The 10779-nt window shown below is 40.4% G+C and overlaps 1 pseudogene; it reads left to right on the forward strand.

Annotated features, from left to right (window-relative positions):
- Window positions 4580-9207, forward strand: LOC100514140 (annotated as a pseudogene).

Genomic DNA, 10779 nt, shown 5'->3' on the forward strand with positions numbered 1-10779 from the left:
ACGTATAATATTCTGAGTGTGTGAAGTGAGAAGATCTAGGATTCTAGCTCCTTCTATAAATTCAGATATGAGTTTATTTTTCTATATGGTAAAAAACAGAATTGTAGCTCTATACATTTTCACACACCAAAGTCTCTTATTTTGGAGTTCCCGTCATGGCTCAACAGAAACGAATCTGACTAGCATCCATGAGGAGGCAGGTTCTATCCCTGGCCTTGCTCAATGGGTTAAGGATCAGGCATTGCTCTGAGCTCTGGTGTAGGTTGTAGATGTGGCTCGGATCTGGCATTCCTGTGGCTGTGGTGTAGGCTGGCAGTCACAGCTCTGATTTGACTCTTAGCCTGGGAATCTCCATATGCCTCAGGTGCAGCCCTAAAAAGACAAAAAAAAAAAAAAAAAAAAAAAAAAAAAAAGAAAAGAAAAAAGTTCTCTTATTTGTTTAATTCTCTCACTTTTTTTCTTGACAGTATGGCACTGCTAGATTTTCCTCAAAGACACGCTTATCCAAAAGACAATTACATAGAATTCTGTGCCTAGAGTTTAGAGCTCATTTTCATCATCAGGTTCGATCTTAAGGGGCTTAATGTAGGCATGACATTGGGAGAAGAGAATTTTCCTCATTCTATATCTCTTGCAAATGCCTGGTAATAGTATTTTATGATACGACTTTCTGCAAAAACTTAAATAGATTACAGCTCTAGCTAACTCAATCATAGTAGAAGAAAACGCAGGGAAAGTGTGCTGTATGGTCATAAACTGACAGTCCATATTCGGGTGCTTACCTAGCAAAGTGAAGCTTTGGTCTTGGTTTGAAGTGACGAGGACCACAATTGGTAGGCAGCCAAGCGGGAAGGTAATCAGGAAAGTAACAAAATGGGAGTGAGTTCTGGTTTTGCCTGGAATTGAGCCATGGTGCCCAGAGCAAAAGGGAAGAATCAACTCCAGCAGAGTGGTGTCAATCAAAGAATGTTTTTCTTCACATGCAGAAGCCAAGGTGTGGGTTTTGAGGCACATGGACTCGTCTGGGCCCTGGATTCATCTGGACATCTGGACTCAAATCATAACTTTATTGTTTCCCTATGGTGGATTTTTAAACTGATTTTTGGCTTCCAATTTTTACTACTGTAAATAATATTTCAGCGGATGTCTGAACGCCTAAAGTTATGCTTTTAAGTTATTTTCTCTGAGGATAAATTAATAGAAATGAGATTATGAGCCGAAAGGCATGTGTACTTTTATAGGATTTTATTATGAAGATATGCCTGAAAAGGGGGATTCTCTGGATGGAGGGCAGAGGAAATGGATGTCTGTACAAACTGGGAGATTGTTAAATTATCCGCTGAGCCTAGGGAGCAGTTAATTTCTCCTGATTTCCTGAGTAGACCTACAGACTGAGAAGATTCCTCTCTATGGAATGATGCCAATCAAAAGTAGGGGCAGGAAGGATGGCAGAAGTTTGGGGAAACCTCTCTTTGGCTGGAGTAAAAGTGAAGAATAGAACTTCAGTTTGGCTTCTATGCAGCCCCTAAGAAGGGAAGTTAGAATCAACAGAGTTATTGGATCACATTTATATGATTAGAGACAGTTACTTTACAACTATTCATAGAAGGGACAATCTGTATAGAACTAGGAAGAGTCCGAAATTCCCTTCGTTTTAAATTGTTAAAAGTTATCAGTTTTCCTTAGTAATTGTCAGCACAATAATTAAAATGAATAAGGATGCATTTATGATGAGGCGCACCAAGAAAGGGAGGAAACAGAGGCCTGTGCCACTCTTCAGAATCCCCTGCAGGAGCACAACTTACTGTGGGCTGCTTGGTGAGAGGAGCTGGCTGGTCCCTTCTCCTGTGTGAATGTGGGTCCTAATGCCTCAGTCAAGATGTGTCTAGAGACGGCAAGCTCTCTTTTATGAACAGCCAAAGGCCACAATGGTGTTCAAGTGGTATACCCAAATCCATTAACAGTATTTTCTTTCTTTGATCACACTCGTGGTCTTAACTTAATGGTTATTTTATGTCCATCTTCATTTTGTTCTTGGCAGAACAAAAATGTCTAATATTTAGCATTGAGAACATAAGTAAACAAATTATAATGTATATCTTTAACTTAATTAACACATAAGGCCTAGCAGTGGATAAAAACCTATCAGGAGTTCCCACTGTGGCTCAGTGGTAATGAACTTGACTAGTATCCATGAGGATGTGGGTTTGATCCCTGGCCTCGCTCAGTAGGTTAAGGATCTGATGTTGCCGTGAGCTGTGGTGTAGGTTGCAGATGTGGCTCCGATCCTGCATTGCAGTGGCTGTGCTATAGGCTGGCAGCTGTAGCTCCAACTAGACCCCTAGCCTGGGAACTTCCATGTGCCACAGGTGCAGGCCTAAAAAGAAAAAAAAAGAAAAAAAAGAAAAGAAAAAAAACAAAACAACAAAAAAAACCCACAGACACACAACCTATCAGATTGAAAAGAAATGTTTCCATAGGCATCCTCAACCCAGTTAAAACTATTTATTAACCACCTGCTTTGTACATTATACTAGACACCATGGGGATAGGGGGAGTAGGTGGGTACCAAGAAACATGAGAAATGTCTGTCCCTGTCCTTAAGGAACTATGAAGCTTTAATTTAATGAATGCTCGTTGATACTAGACAGTTGGACATTAAGTGAGACATATATATGGTATGCACACATTACATTTTGTTCTCTGTATATGTAGCATAAAAATGAAGTCTTTAGCACAAACATGCGTACAAAAAACTGAGGCTCATTTTCAGCTATAATTCTCATAATGCTCTTGTTCAATGTACTTTTTAGAAAAGCTTGTTGGGTACGCCCAAGAATGTACTCTTTTTATTATGGAAATGGATTTTTGATGAGGAATTATGGGCTCTCTACTATCCTGACTGATGTGTTGATTTATCAGGCTGTCATTCAGGATGGGTGAGTTGCAAAGTACAATGAGGCAACTCATTGTAGGTGAAAAAAAGACAAAGCTTAAATGTGTGTTGAAATGATTGTAGGGCAAATTTCACAATGCTATTGTACTTCAAAGCAGTCTCTCTTATGAGTCAAATCTAACTAAAAAATTGAATGTCATCCAGTTATTACATATAAAACAATTATAAATTAGATCACAATAAAGTACTATGACAGGAAAATACAACATAAAATTAGTATACACATTTTTTGGTAAGTTAGACTATGTTACATATAAAAGATATGTTAAACTATGTTCTATAAAGCATAAATGATTATCTTTATCACATCTTTCATAAATATGAGAAATTTGACAAAATATGTAATAATTTTATAGTGTTCACTCAATCTCATAAGTGAAGATAGATCCATGTTCTTAATATAGTTTATCTTTCAATAAGATATAAGCACTTTCATTATACATGTAGAGGAAACTCATATTGTTTAAAATTTGGTTGTTCGGCATGTCAGTGTATTTCATAGAGGTGTGGTTGAGAAGCCTCAAGTGGTAAGATTGTGTTTTTATAAAATAACTGTTATTTTGTTTAACAAAATTTATATGGTAGATTATCAATTATCTGTGTCAATTTGCTATTTGTTAAAATTTTCAATTTTGGAGTTATTTAAAATATCCACTGAAGAGAGATATGCCCATCTGCTAATGGTCAGTCGGTATTCTTTTTAATTCACTGAAACCCTGAATGGCTTTTTCTGACAAATATAAAGAGGTTTTAAACCATCCTTAATATAACAGGTTTATCATGTAATGATTCATTTTTTAAGCAATGAGATGAATTAAAAACAATACTTGACAAACAGAAATTGTATTGCATCCAAAATTAATTATCCCTAAAGTAAAGTTTCTAATTTATTTTTATATATGTTATTATTGAGGCTTTAATTACTTAGAATTAGAAACAAAATGAACAAAAGTAAGCTTTAGTGGAATAATCCTATGCTTAACGTTCATCTTGTGGCTTATGTCAATTATGATTTATTATACTGGCATGCTTTTGCATTTGAGAAAAACTGAAGAACAAGCCAAATATGGCAATAAATCAGTTTGGATCGGGCAATCATTGCAATTTCAAAACTCTTTACACCTTCTGTATCAGCCTACACAATATCTCACAAAGTGAGAAAATAAGTCATTATTATGCCATAGCTTACTGAGTGGTTTTTATGCCTTTAAACACAAAATTTGTACTTAGGTGATATTTTTATTAGTAAAGTAAAAATACCAGACCCTTAAAATTATTATAATATAAAGAGAGGAGAGATCATTTGTGACTTTATGCACAGATCAAAGGAAATGTAAATTATCCCCCGAGATTTGGGAGCAATTGTTTTGTCCTGATCTCCTCATAGAGCCGCAAGCTGGAAATTCCTCTTCGTAGAATGATACCAATTGAAATTAGAGGCGGGAAGGATGGTTGAAGTTTGGGGAATCCTCCTTCTAAATGGAGTCAAAGTAGAGAAAAAGTTCTGAAATGTTTTGTTAGAGAGAGAGAGGAAAGTTCTGAAATGTTCTGTAAAAATAGCTTACCATCACTATTAGCATTCTATTGTTGCATAACAAATACCACAAGGTGCTTTTCAGGAAGATGGTGCCCGAAGTGAAGAAGGAAGCCCCTGCTCCTCCCAAAGCCAAAGAAAGGCTTTGAAGGCCAAAAAGGCAGAACTGAAAGGTGTCCACAACCAGCCACACATACACACGCACACATGCAAAAGATCTGGGCATCACCCACCTTCCAATGGCCAAAAACACTGTCGCTCAGGCGGCAGCCCAAATATCCTCAGAAGAGCCCCCCAGGAGAAACAAGTTTGACCACTATGCTATCATCAAGGTCTCCCTTATCACCGAGTCAGCCTTGAAGAAGACAGAAGACAACAAAACACTTGCGTTCATTGCGGATGTCAAAACCAACAAGCACCGGATTAAGCAGGCTGTGACGAAACGCTATGACATTGCTGCAGCTAAGGTCGACACTCTGATTAGGCCTGATGGAGAGAAAAAGGCATATGTTCTACTGGCTCCTGACTATGATGCTTTGTTTTTGTTTTTGTTTTTTTTGTTTTTTTGTCTTTTTTTTTGTTATTTCTTGGGCCGCCCCTGCGGCATATGGAGGTTCCCAGGCTAGGGGTCGAATCGGAGCCATAGCCACCGGCCTATGCCAGAGCCACAGCAACGCGGGATCCGAGCCGCGTCTGCAACCTACACCACAGCTCACGGCAACGCTGGATCCTTAACCCACTGAGCAAGGGCAGGGACTGAACCCGCAACCTCATGGTTCCTAGTCGGATTCTTTAACCACTGCGCCACAACGGGAACTCCTGACTATGATGCTTTGGATGTTGCTGACGACATTGGGATCATTTAAACTGAGTCCAGCTGGCTAATTCTAAATATAAAAGTCTTCACTAAAAAAACAAAACAAAACAAAAAAAACCCCGAAGCTTAATAGCTTAAGGTGTGTAACATAATTATTTCACATAGTTTCTGAGGATTAAGAATCCAGGTGCAGCTTTACTGGGTGGTTCTGGCACAGGGTCTCTCATAAGCCTGCAGCCAAGCTGTTGGCTCTCTGAGGACCTGAATGGAGTTGGAAGATCTGTTTACACGTTTTCTCACATGAACTAACTCCTCCTAATCTACCCCGGACATATCAGATACATTCTTACTGTCTCTATGAATGACCACCCTGGGTCATTTCTTACTGGTTGCTATGTCTTTTTACTTGCTTTACACATTCATTATTTTCCTCCCTAAGTAATTCTCTGAAAACTAAGATTTAAGTAAGATTCTGAAAGCCTCCTGCTTTCAATTATGACAGAGGAACTGGAAACAGACTTGATCTCTTGCTATAAATATACAATCTTCAAAATATAGGGAAAATTGTTTTTAGATATTGAGCAATATATAGCACAAGACCATGAGCCCTGATGTAAGGGCAACAAACTAGGTAAGTCCTACAATAATCCTGGCTTTCTGTCTAGAAATATATTCTGGACCAGAGTGTAGGAGAGGCGTGCCCAAGCAGAGCACGCGGATCTTGGTGAGCTGGAGATCCAGCAGAGTTTTAGGAGTCTGAATGGCTAAAACCTTAGAGAAAAATTAGAGGGGAGAGGGGAGCTCTTAAGAGGAAAAACTCTCGAAATCTGAACAAGAGTTTACTTAAATCTGTGGGTAAAAACCAATGAGCCAGGGCAAAGAAGAACAAGAGAGCTATACGCTGAAAAATTTCCAGAGCTTCTCCATGGCTGAAAGATATTTAAGTTCAACAATACAGGGCTGAGATAACTTGAATGCTTGTATTCAGTAGAGACTCCAAAGTCATATTTCACAAGTAAGGTTAATCTATCCCCCCCAATAAAGGCTGCTCTAGACCCACTCTAGCAGGGTATAAAACAAACCTGCCTGGAAAGTGCCATATGTAAGGTTACTGTATCACAAGGCTGCCTAACCTCATCTGAGGGGACCAAAAAGTCTTTCCTGGGGACATGATTTAGGCTGAGATTTAAATGCTGAGTTAGAGTTAGCAAATTGAGGAGGTGGGAGAACTGGGTATTGCTGCATGTGCAAAGACTTGGGGGCAAAGAGGTCTCAGGTGAATTTAAGAACTGAAAGGACATTGTGCCTAGGGCATGGGGAGTGATGGGAAGGTGAGCCGTATCAATGGTAGGGAGACTGGCAATGGCTATAGAATTTAAGGTCCCAAAAACAGTATTAAGGAGTTTACCATTTCACTCTGTGTCCTGGTGGCTTCCCTTACTCTTTGGGTGCTGGTGACTCCAGACAATTTCACCCGGGGAATCATGAATGAGACAAAAACAGAGAAACAGACAGGACAAAGGCGATATGGAAGAAAGAGGGAAGAAGGCCCAAAGCCTTTAGGAGCAGCTTAGACATGAAGGGAATGTTAAAAGGAAAAAAAAAAAATAAGTTCCATGTTTTTAAAATAGCAAAAATTAAAGGAAAATTAATTATGACTGGCATATCAAATAAATGAAGGACAATACATTTCCACACAAAGAGTGATCTTTACTGATTTGTCCACATGAACTAAATATTTCAGATGAAACTAACAGAAAGTCCTTAAGTAGAAATTGCATGTTGGTCATCATAAGTGAAAATCAAGGAGACTGAAGGTTTTGTCTCTTTAAAATGTTTAACAGAAAATACTACGGTTTGTCACTGTCCCAGAACAAACTGAATTGGGACTTACACTTTACAATGTACACAGCCAGTTTTATGTTCAACCCTTCTGGTATGTTCCTTAACATTTTATTTTCCCTGGCTGTAGAATTGTGTGAACATGGTAGGTGATGGTGGTAAAGAAATATTGTATCCATTTTGGAGATCTGAGTTGGAGATGTCTGAAAGGGACTTGCTTTTTGTTGTTGTCCTTGTTGTCTTCTTAGGGCCACACCCGTGGCATATGGAGGTTCCCAGGCTGGGGGTTGAATTGGAGCCGTAGCTGCTGGCCTACGCCAGAGCCACAGCAACGCCAGATCCAAGCCGCATCTGCGACCTACACCACAGAAGCAATGCTGGATCCTTAACCCACCAAGCGAGGTCAGGAATCGAACCTGCAACCTCATGGTTCCTAGTTGGATTTGTTTCCGCTGCATCACAACGGGAACTCCCCTGAAGGGAACGTGAATAAGTGAAAAGGTAAACACTGTTTTGGCATAGATTGAAAACAATATTATAAAGATGTCTTTTATGTCCCCAGATTATCATAAATTGTTATAAGGCCACAAACAAACAAAAAACCCTATTTTTAAACTAGACAAACCAAATTCTAACATTCACATAGAAGAAAAGTTTTTTTGGAATCACTAAAAAAAGTCTGAGAAAAAAGAATAATGAAAAGGAATTGCCCTGACCTGTTACAAAATCTATTATAAAGCTACAGTAATTTCATAATTTTGGTATTGACATAAGATTAGATAAATCAATGGAATGGAATTAGAAATTCAGAAAGACTAAATACATATGGAAATTTAACACAAAATGAAGATGGCATTTCTAAGCAGCGATTAGTTACCCAAAACAAGAAACTTAATTCTTGACAGTGGCCCCTGCCAGCAGCAGTGTCTTAGCAGTGGTGGCAGCTCCCAGAGGTGGCTGCTGCCAGTGTCTGGGTCCCCAATGTGAGCTGTGGCCATCCCTTACTCCTATGGGAGACAATCCAAAACCAACAGGTCACATGGAACATTAGAAGCTGTATAAATGCAATCCTCTTCTGCTCCAGAAGTAGCGGAGAAGTGAATATTGATGAACAAAATTAATAATTGCTACAACCAAGCCTCTCATGACAAATGCCACCAAGCCTTTCCATGCTACCCAGAAACTAGTCCAGAAGGCATTGTTCTGGATTCCTGTAATAACTTAAAGGGAAACTTACCAATGTCTGAGCCCTCGATGTCCTGCAAATAAAGGAGCAAGAGGTCCTCTAATTTCTAGCAGCAGGCACCCAGTTAGGTGGCACCAATCTTAATTTCCAAATGAAACAATCAACCACAAAAGGAAAAGTGATTACCATGTAAATCTGAAGAGAGAGTGGAAGCTTCTGGCTGTGCCTGTCCCCTGGATCCTGCCAGCCTCAAATCTTCGGGGAATACGGCCATCGATCCGTGCTGAAGTGCGCCTCTGTCCTTGGGGCCACTCCTCTTGCTGGCCGCTTTACTCCTGGAAACTTCCTGGACCAGATTCAGGTGCCTTCCTGGAGTCACAGGAAGCTGATCTACGGATCTAGAGTATCTACTGATCCCTGAGAGGCTGACCACTAGTCTCTCACAGAAGTGTGTCATGTGAAACCACACACCATCCCTCAGTGTGACACACACTTTCTGTGCCACGTGGACCTTGCCATCAAAGCGGGAGGAAAGCAAGGGAGCTGAACTGGGGTCTGCCGGGAACGCGGGACCGGGGAAGTTTTGCGCGTGCGCATTGCAGTCTCCCCGGGCTACGGGCCCTCAGAGGTCAGTCCCATCTCCACTTCCGCAGGGATGCCTAGAAGACAGAAAAGAAGGAGCCGCCGCTGCTGAAAAGGCTGTGACCAAGGAGAAATGTCGGGGGAATGAACTGCTCCAGCTCACCAAGCTGAGGTCCTTTCTGAAAGTGCAGGTGCCCTCGGTGTCTACCCAGCAGTTTCTTCGTGGAGACGGAGCCTCAGCCCCCAGGACTGATCTGCAGCCCTCATCGCTCTGGCCGTCAAATGGGTAGGAACAACCACTGAGGGGTATTAAGCTGTTCTCTGGTAGACTCAAAACAGAAAATGGAGGTGTTCCCGTCGTGGCAGTGGTTAACGAATCCGACTGGGAACCATGAGGTTGCAGGTTCGATCCCTGGCCTTGCTTAGTGGGTTAAGGATCCGGCGTTGCCGTGAGCTGTGGTGCAGGTCGCAGACGTGGCTCGGATCCCCTGTTGCTGTGGCTCTGGTGTAGTCCAGCAGCCGTAGGTAGCTCCGATTAGACCCCTAGCCTGGGAATCTCCGTATGCCGCGGGAGGGGCTTTAGAAAAGGCAAAAAGACCAAAATAATTAAGAAAAGAAAAGAAAATGGAAGTAAGATTAATAGAAAATAGTTTCTTTAAAACAAACCGATAAATACAAATGACGTTTCATTCTTGGTTTACAGGCAAAAAAAAAAAAAAAAAAAAAATTAAATCATTAAAGTGATAGATGAAATGATAATGTAATTGTTTTTGATTTTGTAAATCAAGATCCAAAATCCTAGAATCTACCCAACGAAGCTAAGTACGTTTAATATTAATATTGGTAGTTAATTGTTATAAGCATCAGGAAAAACAAAATGGGAGAAATAGTCGCCACTCCTGTAAGACTCGAAGCGTTATTTTACAAATATATACAGACTTTATTCAAATCAATAAGAAAAAAACCCTAAGGACTCAAAATAGTATTCAGTAAAGGATTTAAACAGGTTTAGTCCAAGCTCTAAAGCCCAGGTGGCCCAGTAGACTGGAGTTGCCAGCCAGAAGCCAAGGGAAAAGTCATTGCAAAAGAATCACATTTCTGCCTGAGGTCAAGCAAGCATAGAGGGGGTTGAGGTGAGGCCACCGTCATTCATTTAGGATGTTATTGTTGCCCTTTGACCAAAAAGTTTAGATGGAGTATTGGGGAATAGAGACCGGATTTGAGTGTGCTGATGAGTATAGCAGTTACAGAAATGGAGGCAGGAAGCTGATGACTATCATGAATTTGAGAAACATCAGGAAAGAGAGAGCAGGAGAAAAGAGGGAGGCATGGTTACTAGAAGATTTGGGGCTTTTTTTTTTTAAGGACAAGAATAATTAAGCATTTTTGCAGATTGAATAGAAGGAGTCACTGGAGAAATTTCTAAAAAGAATGGATAATTAATGAAGCAAGAATCTGGAGGAGAGGAATAGGAAGACGTTTGAGTTTATCTTAGATAAAGATTAAGATGGTGTAACTTTAAAGCTCCCATTTTAAGTTAGAGATGAGCAAACATGCTTTAACCTAAGGAGATACAACAAAATAAGGGCTCCTGCTGTGTGCCCACAGCACGCCCTCTCCATCCATTCTCTTCTTTCCCTTTTATCACTGAGACTGTTTACAAGCCTGTCTCCCCAGCCCCCTGCATCCCCTCTACAGAGGAGTGCCTGAATGTTTGAGAAATGGATGAGAATCTTCAACATGGCTAAAGCCCTTGGCGTTTGCCTGGCTTAGGAGAACAGTTTTCTAAATAATATAAAATTTTAAAGGCTCTGTGAGGAGTCAACAAAACAAGATGCCATTTGGGAAAACAGAAGCTATGC

This window comes from Sus scrofa, chromosome 18 (genome assembly GCF_000003025.6).
Source record: "Sus scrofa isolate TJ Tabasco breed Duroc chromosome 18, Sscrofa11.1, whole genome shotgun sequence".
In the NCBI taxonomy this organism is placed as follows: Eukaryota; Metazoa; Chordata; class Mammalia; order Artiodactyla; family Suidae; genus Sus; species Sus scrofa.